Genomic DNA, 4,584 nt, shown 5'->3' on the forward strand with positions numbered 1-4,584 from the left:
TTTATGTTAGGATTTCATATCCATATTCTCTCTCTCTCTCTCTCTCTCTCTCTCTGACACAATCCCACTGTATAGCCCAAGCTCAAATTTGTACTCCTACTGCCTCAGTCTCTCCAGTGCTAGGATTATAGGTGGGTACCATCATGCTTGACTGAGATTCACATAGCCTACCCTTTAAACTAGAGATTGAATCCAGGATCTGTGTATGCTAGGTCAGGACTCTACCACTGAGCTACATTACCAGTCCTTTAAATTTTGAATAAAAAACTTCTTTGATGAGGGGTGAGAGCTACGCTTACCTGTGTGTTTAAAGATAAGTATTTAAAAATTGTATTAGTTTAGGGAAATGACAGTAGCAGGTTCTCCTCTAGGCTCTAAAACCTCTCCAGCCACCAGTATTTGGCTAAGTTTATAGTATTGGTCAAGACTTCCCTCCTATTGAGCTGGACTTGAATAGAATTAGACAAGTGTTGGTTACCTCCAAGATAAAAGTGCCATTATTGCACCATTAGGGATATTTGCTGCTCTGCTAATTGTTGCGGTTTGTGGGCTTTACAGCTGGTTAGGACTATTGATTACTTTTCTCCTTTGGTATCTTGCATAGCACATTCTAATACTATGAGAGCTAGTCTTCAGGGAGGAGGTTTTCTAGGTCAGTTCCAGTTCAATTTCTCCAGGTCCTGTGTCTGAAGTGTTTGGTGTCATCAGCAATAGGGTCTTAACTTCAAGATCTGGGAAGTACCCAAGGGTTGTGGCAATAGCCTATAATTGTTTTGGGGAGTCTGTTGGACTGCACTGTCCAACAACACTAAGAGAGGTAAGAGAGATTTCCTTTGCTTAGCACTGGGATTTTTGTTAGCCTTCAGCTACACACACACACACGCACACACACACACACACACACACACACACACACACATTTTTTAAAAAGTAAGATTTTGGGAGCTGGAGAAATGGCTCAGCAGTTAAGAACATGGGTTGTTCTTGCAGAAGACCCTGGTTCGAATCCCAGCACCCACATGGCAGCTAACAACTGTCTGTAACTCCAGTCCCAGGGGATCCAACAGCCTTTTCTGACCTCTGCGGGCATTGCACAACACGGGTGCACTTACCTCTATGCAGGCAATACATGCATACACATAAAATAAAAATAATAACATTTTTTTTTAAGTTAAAAAAGTAAGATTATGAAATCATATACACCTCTGTTTTTGGATAGTTTTAGTATTATTTATCTCTCCTTCCTCTCTCCCTTATTACAAACCTCCAGAACTGGTCAAAAATGCAAAGAATAAGTGAACATCAGGTGCCTAACCCCAACTGATATATCTACAGTGCAACCCCTACACCTAAGGTTGAGGAAGCATCATAGAAGACTGGCAGAAAGGTTGTAAGAGCCAGAGGGACAGTGCCTGCTGCTTGATACTGTCTTCTAGATGTGACAGGAAACTGTACCCATGAACAATGTGGTTGCCTAAACAAGACCTGCATAATGACAACACCAGTTAACATGCCAGTGTGGATAGGGGAAATTTCACAAGGCCCCACCTGTAGATGAAGAACTATAGGCAATTAATGGCGCCCTAATAGATTATCCAAATCCAACAGATCAGCCCTAAACACATGCACACACAAGTACCATGAAATGAACTTGTAGAATATGTATACATTTACATATGTACACACACATATTTATACACACATATGTAACAAGAATCAAAGAAGAGGTCACAAATTGAGGAGTAGAGGGAAGAGTTGGGGGAGGACAGGAAGGGGTAGAAATGATATAGATACCGTATTCATGTAGGAAATTTTCAGAAAATAAAAAAATTAAGGAGCATAAATTTATTTTGAGTCAGGGTGCTAAGTTGCCAAAATGATCTTGAACTTGTTATCACCTGCCTCAGCCTTCCACATAGCTAGGCATGTGCCACCACATACAGCTATGACATTCTATTTTAATTGGAAAAAAATCTAAGAACAAGAAATAATAGTTCATCCATCCATTCAATGAACAAAATTCTTAAGCATCTCTTAGATGTCTAGACAGTGTCATAAATTTTGAATAAAGGCTTAGCTATGAGAGTAAGCAAATTGTATATGACCCTTTATGAATCATTTAATCTAGTAGAGGAGAAAGACATGAGTCAAATTATAGGAATATATGATAAAATAATTAACACACAGTACTACTGATAACTGGAAGGCAGGGGAAACTCTTCAAGAGGAAAGAAAATTGAGACGTAGTCCGAGATTCAGGAGGGGGTTAGATGAGAAGCACATACTAAGCAGTGAGAACTGAAGGTGTAAGAGCCAACACTGGAGGGCAAGGTGGAGACTGGAGGAGACAGAATTAGAGGAATGAAATCTTGTGAGCTTGGGAAAGACAGGGAGGCAGACCCTTCAGGGGTGGCCAGACTGAACTTATTTTCAGGAAAGCTACTCTGCATATATTGGGAAGTGTGGAGACAGGCTTGAGTCTAGGGTGATATTGTAACTGTCAGGGTCCAGGAATCCTGGCTCTGTAATCTGAAACCCAGTATGCTAATGAGGTATCCTACCCTCTATTCTGTGATAGGATGTTAAGTCTGTTATGCTAATAGGATGCTAAGTCTGTTATGCTAATAAGGTATCTTACTTGCTGTACTGTGATAAGATGCTAAATCTGTTATGCTAATAAGGTATCCTACTTGCTGTGCTGTGATTGGACCACTATCCCTATATAAGCTTGTGCCTTCCTGCAATAAACCAGACCTGTGTCACTGAACCTGGTCTCCTGTGTCTGAATGAGGCTCCACTGACACAGTCTCTCACCAGCCCTGGGGTCTGGGACTGGGCAGAAGCAGCGATGACAGGAGGCAGCACAGGGCAGGCAGAAGAGTGGCCTCAGCCCAGGGCGAGTGGAGAAGCAGCCTCAACGCCTGTGAGAACGAAGTAGCGGCACTCACGAGAATGGAGGAGCAGCCGCTGCTGGCGGTGACTGCAGGGAAGCACAAACTGGAGATCGGCAAAAGAGGCCACAAGAGGTCAGGTGTTGGGCCATGGTAGTAGCCATGGATACTAAAATATACTTCCTGTTGCTGTGATAAAACACTGTGACCAAGGGAACTTACAGGAAAGTTCCAGGTTTCAGAGGCATTAGAGTCTGTCATGGTGGGGAGGCATGGTAAGGTGGCTGGAGCAGGAGCAGAAATCTAAGCTCACATCTTCAAGCAGGCACAGGAAGCAGAAAGTGACTAAAAATCTGGCAAGGCTTAAGAACTTTCTAAGCTCACCCCCAGTGACATACTTCCTCCAGCATGGCCACTCCTTGTAAGACCTCCCAAAACAGCACCGCTGACAGTCAAAAGCATGGCAATAGAGATAAAGGAAAATGGAAAAATTTAAGGGATGTTGAGGGAATAGAATTTCCAGGATAGGTTGTACATTAAACATGGGAATGAGAAAGAAAGCATTAAAGATAGCTGGTCTCTCCCAGATGGCTGCATGCCAGAGGAAACACCTAGTTTTGTAAATGTGGTACTTGAGGTAGATGGGTGCTATCACAACAGTTAAGAATGAAGATGGAGTGCTTGCTTTGGCAGCATATATACTAAAGTTGGAATGATACAGAGAAGATTATCATGACCCTTGTGCAAGGATGACCCACAAATTTGTAAGTGTTCCATATTTTTGACAAATCTGGATGTAGGTACTGCTGTTGTTTCAGGCACTACAGATGATTTGTGGTTTTTGAGTGAGTCAGTATCAGAGCAATTAGGTATTGGGATAGAAGTTGAAGTTGCTGATAATGGACAAGCAAATGAAGAAGTAAGAAAGTGAGTTACAGAAAGGACTGAAATGGGGAAAGATGATGAGCCTGAGAAGTGATGATCTGGATGTGGAAGACACCTCTGAGGATGAGTGGCAGTATACTTGAAGGAACTGATGTCTCTGATTGTTGGAGAACCATTTCAGCTCCAGTTGTTAGACCTAAAGATGTCTATATACAGGAGGAACATTCCAAATTTTTTAACCCTTGCAACTCAGTGGAATTCTTGGATTTGGCTCACAGTTCTGAAAGTCAGGAAGACCATTTCAAGCGTGGGAGAACAATCAGAAATCTTTTATGAGCGGAAAACAGATAAGAAAATATGGATGATTGTCAGAATATCTTGAAGCTGTATAGCTTATGTGAGGAAAAACCTCGACATGGGAACATTATTCATGGGAAGATGAGCCATCTCACTACCTGTTTGTGCTGTGCCAGAAGACTAAAGAAGGCTGGGGCTTCGTGTCCTAGTGTAAGAAATGGATTCTGTTGGTTATTAAAGTTTTTATAGTATAAAAGAAAAATGAAAGTGGTGACAAGAAATAACCTTACAAATTCAGAAGATACTTGTTTGGACAAAAAGACTGAACAGCGAGCAAGCTGTCACATGAGGAATATCCCTTGGTGGAGTGCTTAGTTTTCACTCTTATCTCTGAATATCCCCTTGTGTTCCACTGTGTCATGAAGACCATGAAATAATACACCTGAAATGGTCAATTCATTCTCAGGTTCTTTTTTTTTTCCTTATGCTTCTTCCTCAAATTAACTCATTT

The 4,584-nt window shown here is 41.7% G+C and overlaps 1 non-coding gene and 1 pseudogene across 1 annotated transcript; both read left to right on the plus strand.

Annotated features, from left to right (window-relative positions):
• The first annotated feature begins 2,952 nt into the window (after positions 1 to 2,952).
• LOC115068645 lies at positions 2,953 to 4,327 on the plus strand (annotated as a pseudogene).
• LOC115068651 lies at positions 3,569 to 3,674 on the plus strand. The gene has a single exon (XR_003847980.1). It is a non-coding gene; the product is annotated as a U6 spliceosomal RNA (small nuclear RNA).
• Positions 4,328 to 4,584: the final 257 nt, after the last annotated feature.

Source organism: Nannospalax galili, unplaced genomic scaffold, assembly GCF_000622305.1.
Source record: "Nannospalax galili isolate Female #2095 unplaced genomic scaffold, S.galili_v1.0 scaffold388, whole genome shotgun sequence".
Classification (NCBI taxonomy): Eukaryota; Metazoa; Chordata; class Mammalia; order Rodentia; family Spalacidae; genus Nannospalax; species Nannospalax galili.